Genomic DNA, 18,652 nt, shown 5'->3' with positions numbered 1-18,652 from the left:
ATTTCATTTCATTTCTCTCCTTTCCTACTATCCCTGCTTTGTCTCCTTGGTGCTTTTATTCCCCCCCCCCCCCCCCCAACCCCTTCCTGTCCTCCCCTCCCCCACCGCACCCTGCCTCGCTCTTTCCGCCTTACTTTCTTTGCCATTTTGAGGTCTGTCCTGTGCAAATGCACATTTGAATTTTACATTCAGTTTGAGGGAGAGAAGAGTGGGTCCAAGACTAGTATTTGAAACTGTTTTGGGCGAGGCGTTTTCAGAACCCCAAAATGTATCATGGAGTTCAGCCAACCTCCCCCTGTAATGGATTTGTTGCTTTTCCAGCACACGGCTTGTTCCCCAGGTGTGATATTACAATTATGGACACGTGGGTTTTTAAACACAAAACAATGTTTATTCCACGAACTCAACTTAACCTCTTAAATAAACATTGGATCTCTTAACACCCCTTACTTCAAAGATACCCCGAAAATATTACAACACTAAATAATCCTTCAGTTATCCCTTTCAACATCCATGAGACTTAACACCTTTAAACAGAAACACATCAGGTTAAAGGCTTTACTATCATCAGTTTAAATCACCCAAATGATCCAGAGATAGTCTTTCATGGCAGAGATCATAGCAAATCCAGCTCACTGCAAAACACAGACACACACCCAAGCTCTTTTTCAAACTGAAACTTCAAAATGGCTGAACTGAGCTCAGCTCCACCCACTCTCTGACATCACTGTTTTCTTAAAGGTACATTGCTCAAACATCCATCTCACATGACACGTTCCCCCCCCCCCCCACCCCCAAGGAAAAAAAAACCCATCAACTTCAAGATGGTTTCAATTATCACTTTTGCACCATCCACCAAGAAATGCACACAGTAAAAAATACTTTTTCCTTTTTAAACAAAACACATGCAAACAGGTATAATAATATAGTCCATTTTTCTTTTTTCTTCTTCCTCCAACCGAACTCCTTCTCAATTGACAGTCTCTTTGAACAAAGTCTCTACACGATCCATCCATTCCTCTACTCCTCGGCATTTCTCTTCAGAATCAGATACTTTAGTTCAATCTGACCACAGAGACCCTTGCAATTCTCCAATACAGGAGCATTGGTGATCACAGCTTTCGGGCAGTCAAATGCCTGTTTGAAAGTCCGCTGTCCATTGAAATTTTTTAGGTTTCTTTAGCAAGTCCATCAGTGGAGTAATCACGCCACAAAACATTTGCACAAATGTTCGATCAAATCCACTCACGCTAAGAAATCGCATTATTTCCCTTCGTCTTGAGGGTATCGGAAACTCCGCAAGGAAAGTGATTCGGGCTTCTCCAAATTCACTTTCGGCTAGTTCATCATCAAACCCGCCTCCTGAAGTCGACCGAAGAACTCCATGCGATGTTTTAAATGTTCTTTCAATGTCTGGAAGTTGGAAATAAAAGCAGATTGTCCCATTTTCTCAATGCAATCCTCCAAACGTGGGATAGGGCAAGAGTCCGTTCATGTAACTGCATTCTCCTTTCTGTAGTCCACACACAACCGTTGGGTACCGTCTGGTTTAGGTACCATCACTATGGGTGAGCTCCATTGGCTGCAACCCACTTCAATTATGCCATTCTTCAGCATACTCTCAATCTCTCTGTTAACATAGAACATAGAACATTTGGCCCATTGAGTCCGCACCGGCTCTTGGAAACAGCACCCTACCCAAGGTCAACACCACCACCCTATCCCCACAACCCAACCCACTAAGGGCAATTTTGGACACTAAGGGCAATCTATCATGGCCAATCCACCCAACCTGCACATCCTTGGACCGTGGGAGGAAACCGGAGCATCCGGAGGAAACACACGCAGACACGGGGAGGACGTGCAGACTCCGCACAGACAGCGGCCCAAGCCAGAATCAAACCTGTGCCAATTTTAAAGGATTACGTCTATATGGATGTTGTTTGATAGGAACAGCATTTCCCACATCTACATCATGTATAGCCATTTGAGTACTTCCCAATTTATCTCTACAAACTTGCCCATGTGCTATCAATAACTCTTTCAGGTCAGTTTGTTTTTCCTCTGGAAGGTAACTTAATAATTTATCCCAATTTTTAAGAACATCCTCATTTTCCAATTTAATTTGAGGTATGTCAAATTCACAGTCATCTGGATTTGGTTCGTCACTTCGAGTTAGAATCATTAAAACCTCCTTTTTCGCTCCTTCCCTTTCAAAGTACCTTTTAAGCAGATTCACATGACACACTCGGTGAGTCTTCCTTCTATCTGGTGTTTTTACCACATAATTCACCTCACTTCATTTCCTTCCAATCTGATACGGTCCACAAAACCTACCTTTTAAAGACTCCCCTACCACTGGTAACAACACTAAAACTTTATCCCCACTGGCAAAACTACGAACTTTGGATTTCTTGTCCGCTACCCGTTTCATCACATTTCGTGCAACTTTCAAATGTTGTCTAGCCAATTCACCTGCTCTATTTAATCGTTCCCTAAAATTTGACACGTAATCCAATAGTGTAATTTCCGATTTCTCACCCACCAATTTTTCATGAATCAATTTAAGTGGTCCTCTTACCTCATGACCAAAAATTAGTTCAAAAGGACTGAATTTAGTAGACTCATTAGGTGCATCCCTAATTGCAAACAATACGAATGGGATTCCTTTATCCCAATCCTCTGGATAATCTTGACAATACGCCCTCAACATTGTCTTTAATGTCTGATGCCACCTTTCTAACGCTCCCTGTGATTCTGGATGGTACGCAGTTGATTTAAATTGTTTTATTCCTAAGCTATCCATAACTTCTTTGAATAACCTTGAAGTAAAATTCGATCCTTGATCCGATTGTATTTCTGTGGGTAGTCCATATCGAGTAAAGAATTTAAGTAACTCCTCCACAATCCTTTTAGCTGTAATATTACGTACTGGAATGGCCTCTGGAAACCCAGTAGACACATCCATTATCGTCAAAAGATATTGATTCACACTTTTAGTTTTAGGAAGCGGTCCTACGCAATCGATTAGGACCCTTGTAAAAGGTTCCTCAAATGCTGGAATGGGTATTAAGGGCGCTAGTTTTATCACTGCTTGAGGTTTCCCTATCACATGACATGTGTGACATGATTGACAAAATTTAACTACATCGTTATGTAGTCCAGGCCAATAAAAATGTTTCTGGATTTTAGCTTGAGTTTGCCTTATTCCCAAATGACCTCCCACTGGTACCTCATGTGCAATTCGTAACACCTCCTTTCTATACCCTACCGGCAATACTACTTGATGAACTTCTGCCCACTTTTCATCCGCCTGCATATGTACAGGTCTCCATTTTCTCATCAAGACATCACTTTTACGGTAATAACACTCTGGTATACTCTTAGATTCCTCTTCCGTATATGCTTTCTGATATATCCGTTTTATTTCTACATCTTTCTGTTGGAACTCCGCCAATTTTACTGAACTAAAAATATCCGCCTCATCCTCCACCTGTTCTTGTTCTTTATCAACCATCTGATTAAAAATCGTTTCTGATAATCGCACTTCAACTTCACTCTTTGATTTCTCCTCGTCTTAACCTGTGACTTTGCGACCTTGTTACTACACAATCCAGAAAAATCCCAGGATATTCATCCTTCAGCACGTCAGTTGTCTGATTTTCCACTGGCTTATCAACCACAGTAGGCATCACTCCCACCTGTGATCCAGCTATATCATTACCCAAGATAAACTGTATTCCTGGGCATGATAGTTTATCTATTACTCCTACTACCACTTCACCACTCTTCACTGGACTTTCCAATCCTACCTTATATAATGGACCGCTACTCCTCGCACCCTGAATTCCACATATCACCACCTTTTCTGGCAACATTCTTCCCAAACTACATAATTCCTCATCTCTTACCATTAAAGATTGACTAGCCCCTGTATCTCTTAAAATTGTGACTTCTTTACCTGCTCCTCCTGATACACGTGTAAACTTTACCCACACAAGTAAATTCTTTAAAGACATCTGGCACCTTCTTAACAATTACTTCTTCAACAGGCTGTACAATCGTTTGCACCTCCTTCGCTTCCCTTGGGCTTTCCTTTAATGGATTGTTGCTTTTGAAGCACGCGGCTTGTTCTCCAGGTGTGATATTACAATTATGGACACGTGGGTTTTTAAACACAAAACAATGTTTATTCCATGAACTCAACTTAACCTCTTAAATAAAAATTGGATCTCTTAACACCCCTTACTTCAAAGATAGCCCCGAAAATATTACAACACTAAATAATCCTTCAGTTACCCCTTTCAACATCCATGAGACTTAACACCGTTAAACAGAAACCCATCAGGTTATGAGTTTAAATCACCCAAATGATCCAGAGATAGTCTTTCATGGCAGGGATCACAGCAGATCCAGCTCACTGAAAAACACAGACACACGGAAACTTCAAAATGGCTGAACTGAGCTCAGCTCCACCCACTCTCTGACATCACTGTTTTCTTAAAGGTACATTGCTCAAACATCCATCTCCCAAAGGCACTCTCACATGACAAAACTTAAATAAGGGCACCTATGAGGTTATGCAAGGAGAGCTAGCTAAAGTGAATCTGCTTACGGGGTGATCAACAGAGGTTCAGTGACAGACGTTTAAAGGCATAGTTCAGAATGCACAGAACGGACACATTCCAACGGAAATAAACATCCCAAAGGGGAGTTTCTTAACTCCACCCAGACACATCATCTGTACTAATATCTTTCTTCAATATCGTACCAATATCTTCTTTAATCAGCAATGCAACTCCACCACATTTTCCTTTCTGTCTGTCCTTCCTGAAACTGAATATCCTCAATGTTTAGTCCATCCTTGGTCACCTTGGAGCCAAGTCTCTGTATCCCAACTATATCATACACTTTACATCTTTCTGCGCAACTAATTCACCCATTTTATTTCAAATGCTCTGTGCGTTCAGTTAAATAATCTGAAGGCTAGTCTTTTTTTTTGTTTCTTTATAAATTTAGTATACCCAATTCATTTTTTCCAAGGGGCAATTTAGCGTGGCCAATCCACCTGGCCTGCCCATCTTTGGGTTGTGGGGGTGAGACCCACGTAGACACGGGGAGATTGTGCAAACTCCACACGGACAGTGACCCAGAGCCGGGATCGAACCTGGGACCTCGACGGCATGAGGCAGCAGGGCTAACCCACTGCGCCACCGTGCTGCCCTTTAGGCTAGTCCTTTTAACGTTTCTTGTCCCTACTATTTTCTACGTGTCGTTATCTGAGGACCTTTATTTCTCTGCCTATTACTTTTCTTATTCTCCTTGCTGTCTTGTTCTTGACTCTCCCCCCCCCCCCCCGCTCTGAATCCTTACATAGGTTCCCATCCCCCCCCCCCCCCCCCCCGCTCTGAATCCTTACATAGGTTCCCATCCCCCCCCCCCCCCCCCCCCCAAGGACACCAATGGCATTCCTGCCCAGATGTAACCCCATCCAGGCTGAATCTGTTTGAATCGAGACTAGGGGGGGGGTCACTGTTCAAAAACGAGTCGCACATTTAAGGCAGGGATGAGAATTTCTTTCTGAGGGGGGTGAGTCTCTGGAACTCTCTCCATCTAAAGGCGCTGGGAGTAGAGTCTTTGCATGTCTTTCAGGCAGAGCTGGATGGATTACTGATTAGCAAGGGGGTGAAAGGTTATTGGGGGTGGGCAGGAATGTGGGGTTGCAGTGACAATCATATCAGCCGCGATCTTATTGACTGGGGGGCAGGCTCGAGGGGCCGAGTGGCCTCCTCCTATTCCTAATTCGCATCTAATTGGCCTGAATTAGAACATAGAACATACAGCACAGAACAGGCCCTTCGGCCCACGATGTTGTGCCAAACTTTTGTCCTAGATTAATCATAGATTATCATTGAATTTACAGTGCAGAAGGAGGCCATTCGGCCCTTTGAGTCTGCACCGGCTCTTGGAAAGAGCACCCGACCCAAACTCAACACCACCACCCAACACCAAGGGCAATTTGGACATTAAGGGCAATTTATCATTGGCCAATTCACCTAACCCGCACATCTTTGGACTGTGGGAGGAAACCGGAGCACCCGGAGGAAACCCACGCACACACGGGGAGGATGTGCAGACTCTGCACAGACAGTGACCCAAGCCGGAATCGAACCTGGGACCCTGGAGCGGTGAAGCAATTGTGCTATCCACAATGCTACCGTGCTGCCCTTAAGAACAAATAAATCTACACTATATCATTTTACCGTCATCCATGTACCTATCCAATAGCTGCTTGAAGGTCCCTAATGTTTCCGACTCAACTACTTCCACAGGCAGTGCATTCCATGCCCCCACTACTCTCTGGGTAAAGAACCTACCTCTGATATCCCTCCTATATCTTCCACCTTTCACCTTAAATTTATGTCCCCTTGTAATGGTTTGTTCCACCCGGGGAAAAAGTCTCTGACTGTCTACTCTATCTATTCCCCTGATCATCTTATAAACCTCTATCAAGTCGCCCCTCATCCTTCTCCGTTCTAATGAGAAAAGGCCTAGCACTTTCATTTCCAGGAGCAGGAGAGAAAGAGGGAGCCGGAGTGCAGCTTGGGATTCAGGTAGGTGTTTAAACTTGCCCCCAGGTTCCAGAGGCCTTCATTTCCGGGAGCAGGTGAGAGCGAGGGAGCCGGAGTGCAGCTTGGGAATCAGGTAGGTGCTTAAGTGTTTGATTTTTACCTCTATTTAAGTTGGGCGGTTGCTAAACCCGAGACACTACACTTGTAGTGTCTCCCACCCTTCCATCTCCTCTAACCTCAGGGGGGTGAATGAATATCAGGTAAGCTCTCTCTTTTCTTTTTCCTTTATCTGCAAGTATAGTTTCAGATTTTCGGCAGGAGCAGTGGCCAGGGGTCTGTCGGGAAGGTAAGTTTACCCTATCAAAACTTACCTTGCAGGAGAAGCGGCCTTCAGATTTTCGGCGGGAGCAGTGGCCAGGGGTCTGTCGGGAAGGTAAGTAGCTGGGAGAAATGTAACTCTTCGTGGGTTGGTAAGCATTGTGATTGGTAAGTAAAATCTTTATTCCTTTCACTTATTCATTATTTGATATTATATTTGTAATCAGTTAAGGTAAAGTGTAAAAATGGCAGGAGATCCCAGACCCGTAGTATGCTCCTCGTGCTCAATGTGGGAGTTCAGGGACGCGGCCGATGCCCCTGACTCCTTCATGTGCGGCAAGTGTGTCCAGCTGCAGCTCCTGTTAGACCGCTTGACGGCTCTGGAGCTGCGGATGGACTCACTTTGGAGCATCCGCGATGCTGAGGAGGTTGTGGATAGCACGTTCAGTGAGTTGGTCACACCTCAGATTAGGATTGGTGAGGGAGACAGGGAATGGGTGGCCAAAAGGCAGAGAAAGAGCAGGAAGGCAGTGCAGGTGTCCCCTGCGGTCATCTCGCTCCAAAAAAGGTATACCGTTTTGGATACAGTTGGGGGAGATGACTCACCAGGGGAAGGCAGTAGTAGCCAGGCTCATAGCACCGTGGCTGGCTCTGCTGCATAGAAGGGCGGGAAAAAGACTGGCAGGGCGATAGTCATAGGGGATTCAATCGTAAGGGGAGTAGACAGGCGTTTCTGTGGTCGAAAACGAGACTCCCGAATGGTATGTTGCCTCCCGGGTGCACGGGTTAGGAATGTCTCAGATCGGCTGCAGGGCATACTGAACGCGGAGGGTGAACACCCAGTTGTCGTGGTGCATACAGGCACCAACGATATAGGTAAAAAAACGGGATGAGGTCCTACAATCAGAATTCAGGGAGTTAGCAGATAAGTTAAAAAGTAGGATCTCAAAGGTAGTAATCTCAGGATTGCTCCCAGTGCCACGAGACAGTTGAAGTAGAAATTCAAGAATAGTCAGAATAAATATGTGGCTTGAGAGATGATGCAGGAGGGAGGGGTCCAGATTCTTGGGACATTGGAACCGGTTCTGGGGGTGGTGGGACCATTACAAATCGGATGGTCTACACCTGGGCAGGACGGGAACCAATGTCCTAGGGGGTGCTTTTGCTAACACTGTTGGGAGGTTTTAATCTAATGTGGCAGGGGGATGGGAACCAGATTAGGAAGTGAGAGGTCAGTAAAGAGGCAGCAACTAAAGCCAGTAAGGTACTAGATAATAAACTCAATGTGACTAAGGGGAAGAGTAGACAGGGGAGAGATGATGAACGCAAAGGGACAGGTGATCTGAGGTGCATTTGTTTCAATGCGAGAAGTGTAGCAGGTAAGGCAGATGAACTTAGGGTTTGGATTAGTACCTGGGAATATGATGTTATTGGTATTACGGAGACTTGGTTGAGGGAAAGGCAAGACTGGTAACTAAATATCTCAGGGTATAGATGCTTCAGGAGGGATAGAGAGGGTGGTAAAAGGGGTGGAGGAGATGCATTATTGGTCAGAGATGATATCACAGCTATGATTAAGGAGGGCACAATGGAGGTTTCGAGCACTGAGGCAATATGGGTAGAGCTAAGAAATAGGCAGGGTGCAGTAACATTAGAACATAGAACATAGAACAATACAGCGCAGTACAGGCCCTTCGGCCCACGATGTTGCACCGAAACAAAAGCCATCCAACCTACACTATGCCATTATCATCCATATGTTTATCCAATAAACTTTTAAATGCCCTCAATGTTGGCGAGTTCACCACTGTAGCAGGTAGGGCATTCCACGGCCTCAATACTCTTTGCGTAAAGAACCTACCTCTGACCTCTGTCCTATATCTATTACCCCTCAGTTTAAAGTTATGTCCCCTCATGCCAGCCATATCCATCCGCGGGAGAAGGCTCTCACTGTCCACCCTATCCAACCCCCTGATCATTTTGTATGCCTCTATTAAGTCTCCTCTTAACCTTCTTCTCTCCAACGAAAACAACCTCAAGTCCATCAGCCTTTACTCATAAGATTTTCCCTCCATACCAGGCAACATCCTGGTAAATCTCCTCTGCACCCGCTCCAAAGCCTCCACGTCCTTCCTATAATGCGGTGACCAGAACTGTACACAATATTCCAAATGCGGCCGTACCAGAGTTCTGTACAGCTGCAACATGACCTCCCGACTCCGGAACTCAATCCCTCTACCAATAAAGGCCAACACTCCATAGGCCTTCTTCACAACCCTATCAACCTGGGTGGCAACTTTCAGGGATCTATGTACATGGACACCTAGATCCCTCTGCTCATCCACACTTTCAAGAACTTTACCATTAGCCAAATATTCCGCATTCCTGTTATTCCTTCCAAAGTGAATCACCTCACACTTCTCTACATTAAACTCCATTTGCCACCTCTCGGCCCAGCTCTGCAGCTTATCTATATCCCTCTGTAATCTGCTACATCCTTCCACACTATCGACAACACCACCGACTTTAGTATCGTCTGCAAATTTACTCACCCACCCTTCTGCGCCTTCCTCTAGGTCATTGATAAAAATGACAAACAGCAATGGCCCCAGAACAGATCCTTGTGGTACTCCACTTGTGACTGTACTCCATTCTGAACATTTCCCATCAACCACCACCCTCTGTCTTCTTTCAGCTAGCCAATTTCTGATCCACATCTCTAAATCACCCTCAATCCCCAGCCTCCGTATTTTTTGCAATAGCCTACCGTGGGGAACCTTATCAAACGCTTTGCTGAAATCCATATACACCACATCAACTGCTCTACCCTCGTCTACCTGTTCAGTCACCTTCTCAAAGAACTCAATAAGGTTTGTGAGGCATGACCTACCCTTCACAAAGCCATGCTGACTATCCCTGATCATATTATTCCTATCTAGATGATTATGAATCTTGTCTCTTATAATCCCCTCCAAGACTTTACCCACTACAGACGTGAGGCTCACCGGCCTATAGTTGCCGGGGTTGTCTCTGCTCCCCTTTTTGAACAAAGGGACCACATTTGCTGTCCTCCAGTCCTCTGGCACTATTCATGTAGCCAATGATGACATAAAAATCAAAGCCAAAGGTCCAGCAATCTCTTCCCTGGCCTCCCATAGAATCCTAGGATGAATCCCATCAGGTCCCGGGGACTTATCTATTTTCAGCCTGTCCAGAATTGCCAACACCTCTTCCCTACGTACCTCAATGCCATCTATTCTATTAGCCTGGGGCTCAGCATTCTCCTCCACAACATTATCTTTTTCCTGAGTGAATACTGACGAAAAATATTCATTTAGTATCTCGCCTATTTCTTCAGACTCCACACACAATTTCCCATCCCTGTCCTTGACTGGGCCTACTCTTTCCCTAGTAATTCGCTTATTCCTGACATACCTATAGAAAGCTTTTGGGTTTTCCTTGATCCTTCCTGCCAAATACTTCTCATGTCCCCTCCTTGCTCGTCTTAGCTCTCTCTTTAGATCATCCTCGCTACCTTGTAACTATCCATCGCCCCAACCGAAACTTCACACTTCATCTTCACATAGGCCTCCTTCTTCCTCTTAACAAGAGATTCCACTTCCTTGGTAAACCACGGTTCCCTCGCTCGACGCCTTCCTCCCTGTCTGACCGGTACATACTTATCAAGAACACGCAGTAGCTGATCCTTGAACAAGCCCCACTTATCCAGTGTGCCCAACACTTGCAGCCTACTTCTCCACCTTATCCCCCCCAAGTCACGTCTAATGGCATCATAATTGCCCTTCCCCCAGCTATAACTCTTGCCCTGCGGTGTATACTTATCCCTTTCCATCATTAACGTAAACGTCACCGAATTGTGGTCACTGTCCCCAAAGTGCTCTCCTACCTCCAAATCCAACACCTGGCCTGGTTCATTACCCAAAACCAAATCCAACGTGGCCTCGCCTCTTGTTGGCCTGTCAACATATTGTTTCAGGAAACCCTCCTGCACACACTGTACAAAAAACGACCCATCTATTGTACTCGAACTATATCTTTTCCAGTCAATATTTGGAAAGTTAAAACCTCCCATAATAACTACCCTGTTACTTGCGCTCATATCCAGAATCATCTTCGCCATCCTTTCCTCTACATCCCTAGAACTATTAGGAGGCCTATAAAAAACTCCCAACAGGGTGACCTCTCCTTTCCTGTTTCTAACTTCAGCCCATACTACCTCGGCAGAAGAGTCCCCATCTAGCATCCTCTCCGCCACCGTAATACTGCTCTTGACTAGCAGCGCCACACCTCCCCCTCTTTTGCCTCCTTCTCTGAGCTTACTAAAACACCTAAACCCCGGAACCTGCAACATCCATTCCTGTCCCTGCTCTATCCATGTCTCCGAAATGGCCACAACATCGAAGTCCCAGGTACCAACCCACGCTGCCAGTTCCCCTACCTTGTTTCGTATACTCCTGGCATTGAAGTAGACACACTTCAAACCACCTACCTGAACACTGGCCCCCTCCTGCGATGTCAAATCTGTGCTCCTGACCTCTATACTCTCATTAGCCCTTACCCTAAAACTACAATCCAGGTTCCCATGCCCCTGCTGCATTAGTTTAAACCCCCCCAAAGAGCACTAACAAATCTCCCCCCCAGGATATTTGTGCCCCTCAGGTTCAGATGTAGACCATCCTGTCTGTAGAGGTCCCACCTTCCCCAGAAAGAGCCCCAGTTATCCAAAAATCTGAATCCCTCCCGCCTGCACCATCCCTGTAGCCACGTGTTTAAATGCTCTCTCTCCTTATTCCTCATCTCACTATCACGTGGCACGGGCAACAACCCAGAGATAACAACTCTGTTTGTTCTAGTTCTGAGCTTCCATCCTAGCTCCCTGAAAGCCTGCCTGACATCCTTGTCCCCTTTCCTACCTATGTCGTTGGTGCCAATGTGGACCACGACTTGGGGCTGCTCCCCCTCCCCCCTAAGGACCCGGAAAACACGACATTGTTGGGACTTTACTACAGGCCTCCCAAAAGCGAGCGTGAAGTAGACGGACAAATATGTAGACAGATTATAGAAAAATGTAGGAGCAATAGGGTGGTCGTGATGGGAGATTTTAACTTCCCCAATATTGAATGGGACACATATCGTGTTGGAGGCGTAGATGGAGCAGAATTTATAAGGAGCATCCAGGAGAGTTTTTTAGAGCAGTATGTAAATAGTCCAACTCAGGAAGGGGCCACACTGGACCTGGTATTGGGGAATGATCCCGGCCAGGTGGTTGAAGTTTCAGTCGGTGATTACTTTGGGAATAGCGATCACAAGTCCGTAAGTTTTAGAATACTCATGGACAAGGACGAGAGTGGTCCTAAAGGAAGAGTGCTAAATTGGGGAAAGGCCAAGTATAACAAAATTCGGCAGGAGCTAGGGAATGTGGATTGGGAGCAGCTCTTTAAGGGTAAATCCACATTTGAAATGTGGGAGCCTTTTAAGGAAAGGTTGATTAGAGTGCAGGACAGACATGTCCCTGTGTAAATGAGGGATAGAAATGGCAAGGTTAGGGAACCATGGCTGACGGGTGGAATTGTGAGACTAGCTAAGATGATAAAGGAAGCATACATAAGATCTAGGCGACTTAAAACTGATGAAGCTTTGGAGGAATATCGGGAAAGTAAGACAAATCTCAAACGTGCAATAAAGAGGGCTAAAAGGGGTCATGAAATATCTTTGGCTAACAGGGTTAAGGAAAATCTCAAAACCTTTTATTCGTATATAAGGAGCAAGAGGGTAACTAGAGAAAGGATTGGCCCACTCAAAAGACAAAAGAGGGAATTTATGCGTGGAGTCAGAGGAAATGGGTGAGATTCTTAGTGAATACTTTGCATCGGTATTCACCAAGGAGAGGGACATGACGGATGTTGAGGCTAGGGATGGATGTTTAAATACTCTTAGGTCAAGTCGGCATAAGGAAGGGGGAAGTTTTGGGTATTCTAAAAGGCATTAAGGTGGACAAGTCCCCAGGTCCGGATGGGATCTATCCCAGGTTTCTGAGGGAAGCGAGGGACGAAATAGCTGGGGCCTTAGCAGATATCTTTGCAGCATCCTTGAGCACGGGTGAGGTCTTGGAGGACTGGAGAATTGCTAATGTTGTCCCTTTGTTTAAGAAGGGTAGCAGGGATAATCCAAGGAATTATAGACCAGTAAGCTTGACGTCAGTGGTAGGCAAACTGTTGGAGAAGATACTGAGGGATAGGATCTATTCACATTTGGAATAAAATAGACTTATCAGTGATAGACAGCATGGTTTTGTGCAGGGAAGGTCATGTCTTACAAACCTAATAGAATTCTTTGAGGAAGTGACAACGTTAATTGATGAGGGAAGGGCTGTAGATGTCATATACATGGACTTCAGTAAGGCGCTTGATAAAGTTTCCCATGGCAGGTTGATGGAAAAAGTGAAGTCGTATGGGGTTGAGGGTGTACTAGCTAGATGGATAAAGAATTGGCTGGGCAACAGGAGACAGAGAGTAGTGGTGGAAGGGAGTGTCTCAAAATGGAGAAAGGTGACTAGTGGTGTTCCACAGGGATCCATGCTCGGACCACTGTTGTTTGTGATATACATAAATGATCTGGATGAAGGTATAGGTGGTTTGATTAACAAGTTTGCAGATGATACTAAGATTGGTGGAGTTGCAGATAGCGAGGAGGACTGTCAGAGAATACAGCAAAATATAGATAGATTGGAGAGTTGGGCAGAGAAATGGCAGATGGAGTTCAATCCAGGCAAATGCGAGGTGATGCATTTTGGAAGATCTAATTCAAGAGCGGACTATACGGTCAATGGAAGAGTCCTGGGGAAAATTGATGTACAGAGGGATCTGGGAGTTCAGGTCCATTGTACCCTGAAGGTGGCAACGCAGGTCGATAGAGTGGTCAAGAAGGCATACAGCATGCTTGCCTTCATCCGACGGGGTATTGAGTACAAGAGTCGGCAGGTCATGTTACAGTTGTATAGGACTTTGGTTAGGCCACGTTTGGAATACTGCGTGCAGTTCTGGTCGCCACATTACCAGAAGGATGTGGATGCTTTAGAGAGGGTGCAGAGGAGGTTCACCAGGATGTTGCCTGGTATGGAGGGTGCTAGCTATGAAGAAAGGTTGAGTAGATTAGGATTGTTTTCGTTGGAAAGACGGAGGTTGAGGGGGGACCTGATTGAGGTCTACAAAATTATGAGAGGTATGGACAGAGTGGATAGCAACAAGCTTTTTCCAAGAGTGGGGGTGTCAATTACATGGGGTCACGATTTCAAGGTGAGAAGGGAAAGTTTAAGGGAGATGTGTGCGGAAAGTTTTTTTACGCAGAGGGTGGTGGGTGCCTGGAACGCTTTGCCAGCGGAGGTGGTAGAGGCGGGCACGATAGCGTCATTTAAGATGCATCGAGACAGATATATGAACGGGCGGGGAACAGAGGGAAGTAGATCCTTGGAAAATAGGCGACAGGTTTAGATAAACGATCTGGATCGGCGCAGGCTGGGAGGGCCAAAGGGCCTGTTCCTGTGCTGTAATTTTCTTTGTTCCTTGTCCGTAAGGACCCTGAAGACACGATCCGAGACATCCCTGGCCCTGGCACCCGGGAGGCAACATACCTTCCGGGAGTCTCGTTGGCGATCACAGAATATCTTATCTATTCCCCTAACCATTGGGTCTCCTATCACTATTGCTTTTCTATTCTCCCCCCTTCCCTTCTGAGCCCCAGAGCCAGACTCAATGCGAGAGACCTGGCCGCTAGGGCCTTCCCCCGGTAGGTCATCCCCCCCAACAGCATCCAAAACGGTATACTTGTTTTGAAGGGGAACGGCCACGAGGGATCCCTGCACTGTCTGCCTGTTTGTTTTCTTTCCCCTGACTGTAACCCAGCTATTCTTGTCCTGTACCTTGGATGTGGTTACCTCCCTGTAACTCTTCTCAATCACCCCCTCTGCCTCCCAGATGATCCGAAGTTCATCCAGCTCCAGTTCCCTAACACGGTCTTTGAGGAGCTGAAGTTGGGTGCACTTCCCGCTGGTATAGTCAGCGGGGACACCGGTGGTATCCCTCACCACCCACATCCTACAGGAGGAGCATGCAACTGGCCTAGCCTCCATCCCCTTACCTTACAGAATATAGCTGCCCTGTGGACTAACTGGACCTCCGCCCTCCGACCCTGCTCCCAGTCAGCTACACTCTCTGTAAACTCCCGGCTCCCTTCTCGCTCTTTGAGCAAATGTAGGAAATGAAATGAAAGGAGCACCTTACTCCCTCCTCACCGATCTCCCTCAGTCACCAAACTCTCACTGTAGCACTCAAATGCACCAAATTCAGCACTCCCTCAGTCACCAAACTCTCACTGTAGCACTCAAATGCACCAAATTCAGCACTCAGAATTGCGACAAAGCAGTCGGCTATGACAACATCGTACTAGAATTCCTCAAACATCTTTGTCCCCAAGCTCCTGCCCAGCTGACACAGTTACACACAAGATTAATCAGCTCAAACTCACTTCTGAAGGTGTGGTTTATGGCGAAAACCAGTCATTGCAAATCCTGGGAAGGATCTTCCATTAAGGGCCAGCTATCGACCGGTTTCACTACTATCTCTGCATTTGAAACTTTTAGAGTCTTCGCCTGCAATGCCAATCTCTGGAAGTATAGACCCTCCTTAATATCGACTAAGCTGCTTTCTGTAAAGGGTGCAGCACGTGATCAAGCTCGGAGACTCGGCAACGCCCCGCGACTCGGCAACGCCCCGCGACTCGGCAACGCCCCGCGACTCGGCAACGCCCCGCGACTCGGCAACGCCCCGCGACTCGGCAACGCCCCGCGACTCGGCAACGCCCCGCGACTCGGCAACGCCCCGCGACTCGGCAACGCCCCGCGACTCGGCAACGCCCCGCGACTCGGCAACGCCCCGCGACTCGGCAACGCCCCGCGACTCGGCAACGCCCCGCGACTCGGCAACGCCCCGCGACTCGGCAACGCCCCGAGACTCGGCTACGCCCCGAGACTCGGCTACGCCCCGAGACTCGGCTACGCCCCGAGACTCGGCAACGCCCCGAGACTCGGCAACGCCCCGCGACTCGGCAACGCCCCGCGACTCGGCAACGCCCCGCGACTCGGCAACGCCCCGCGACTCGGCAACGCCCCGCGACTCGGCAACGCCCCGCGACTCGGCAACGCCCCGCGACTCGGCAACGCCCCGCGACTCGGCAACGCCCCGCGACTCGGCAACGCCCCGCGACTCGGCACTATTGAAAATTACTTCCAAAAAAAGCTGGAGAGAGACGAGGGCTACTCGATCCCACAACTGTGTACCAGACACTGACCTGTACGCAACTGTGTACCAGACACTAGCCTGTACGCAACTGTGTGCCAGACACTGGCCTGTACGCAACTGTGTACCAGACATAGGCCTGTACGCAACTGTGTACCAGACACTGGCCTGTACACAACTGTGCACCAGACACTGGCCTGTACGCAACTGTGTACCAGACACTGGCCTGTACGCAACTGTGTACCAGACACTGGCCTGTACGCAACTGTGTACCAGACACTGGCCTGTACGCAACTGTGTACCAGACACTGACCTGTACGCAACTGTGTACCAGACACTGGCCTGTACGCAACTGTGTACCAGACACTGACCTATACAGAACTGTGTACCAGACACTGACCTGTACACAATTGTGTACCAGACACTGACCTGTACGCAACTGTGTACCAGACACTGACCTGTACGCAACTGTGTACCAGACACTGACCTGTACGCAACTGTGTACCAGACACTGGCCTGTACGCAACTGTGTTCCAGACACTGACCTGTACACAACTGTGGACCAGACACTGACCTGTACGCAACTGTGTACCAGACACTGGCCTGTACACAACTGTGAACCAGACACTGGTCTGTACGCAACTGTGTTCCAGACACTGACCTGTACACAACTGTGGACCAGACACTGACCTGTACGCAACTGTGTACCAGACACTGACCTGTACACAACTGTGGACCAGACACTGACCTGTACGCAACTGTGTACCAGACACTGGCCTGTACGCAACTGTGTACCAGACACTGGCCTGTACGCAACTGTGTACCAGACACTGGCCTGTACGCAACTGTGTACCAGACACTGACCTGTACGCAACTGTGTACCAGACACTGACCTGTACACAACTGTGTACCAGACACTGACCTGTACACAACTGTGTACCAGACACTGACCTGTACACAACTGTGTACCAGACACTGGCCTGTACACAACTGTGTACCAGACACTGACCTGTACACAACTGTGTACCAGACACTGGTCTGTACGCAACTGTGTTCCAGACACTGACCGGTACACAACTGTGGACCAGACACTGACCTGTACGCAACTGTGTACCAGACACTGGTCTGTACGCAACTGTGTTCCAGACACTGACCTGTACACAACTGTGGACCAGACACTGACCTGTACACAACTGTGTACCAGACACTGGCCTGTACACAACTGTGTACCAGACACTGACCTGTACACAACTGTGTACCAGACACTGGCCTGTACGCAACTGTGTACCAGACACTGGCCTGTACGCAACTGTGTACCAGACACTGGCCTGTACGCAACTGTGTACCAGACACTGGCCTGTACGCAACTGTGTACCAGACACTGACCTGTACGCAACTGTGTACCAGACACTGACCTGTACACAACTGTGTACCAGACACTGACCTGTACACAACTGTGTACCAGACACTGACCTGTACACAACTGTGTACCAGACACTGGCCTGTACACAACTGTGTACCAGACACTGACCTGTACACAACTGTGTACCAGACACTGACCTGTACACAACTGTGTACCAGACACTGGCCTGTACACAACTGTGTACCAGACACTGACCTATACACAACTGTGTACCAGACACTGACCTGTACACAACTGTGTACCAGACACTGGCCTGTACACAACTGTGTACCAGACACTGACCTGTACACAACTGTGTACCAGACACTGACCTGTACGCAATTGTGTACCAGACACTGGCCTGTACACAACTGTGTACCAGACACTGACCTGTACACAACTGTGGACCAGACACTGACCTGGACACAACTGTGGACCAGACACTGACCTGTACACAATTGTGTACCAGACACTGGCCTGTACACAACTGTGTACCAGACACTGACCTGTACACAACTGTGTACCAGACACTGGCCTGTACACAACTGTGTACCAGACACTGGTATGTACGCAACTGTGTTCCAGACACTGACCTGTACACAACTGTGGACCAGACACTGACCTGTACGCAACTGTGTACCAGACACTGGTCTGTACGCAACTGTGTTCCAGACACTGACCTGTACACAACTGTGGACCAGACACTGACCTGTACACAACTGTGTACCAGACACTGGCCTGTACACAACTGTGTACCAGACACTGACCTGTACACAACTGTGTACCAGACACTGGCCTGTACGCAACTGTGTACCAGACACTGGCCTGTACGCAACTGTGTACCAGACACTGGCCTGTACGCAACTGTGTACCAGACACTGACCTGTACGCAACTGTGTACCAGACACTGACCTGTACACAACTGTGTACCAGACTCTGACCTATACACAACTGTGTACCAGACACTGACCTGTACACAACTGTGTACCAGACACTGACCTGTACACAACTGTGTACCAGACACTGACCTGTACACAACTGTGTAC

At 47.5% G+C, this 18,652-nt stretch overlaps 1 protein-coding gene across 1 annotated transcript in view; it reads right to left on the bottom strand.

The window, feature by feature from the left end:
- The window catches only part of LOC140425664 (uncharacterized), a 456,044-nt gene that overhangs the window by 248,654 nt on the left and 188,738 nt on the right, over window positions 1–18,652 (bottom strand). The window lies entirely within an intron of this gene.

This window comes from Scyliorhinus torazame, chromosome 6, assembly GCF_047496885.1.
Source record: "Scyliorhinus torazame isolate Kashiwa2021f chromosome 6, sScyTor2.1, whole genome shotgun sequence".
Classification (NCBI taxonomy): Eukaryota; Metazoa; Chordata; class Chondrichthyes; order Carcharhiniformes; family Scyliorhinidae; genus Scyliorhinus; species Scyliorhinus torazame.
This window is presented reverse-complemented; position numbering and strand designations above follow the sequence as displayed.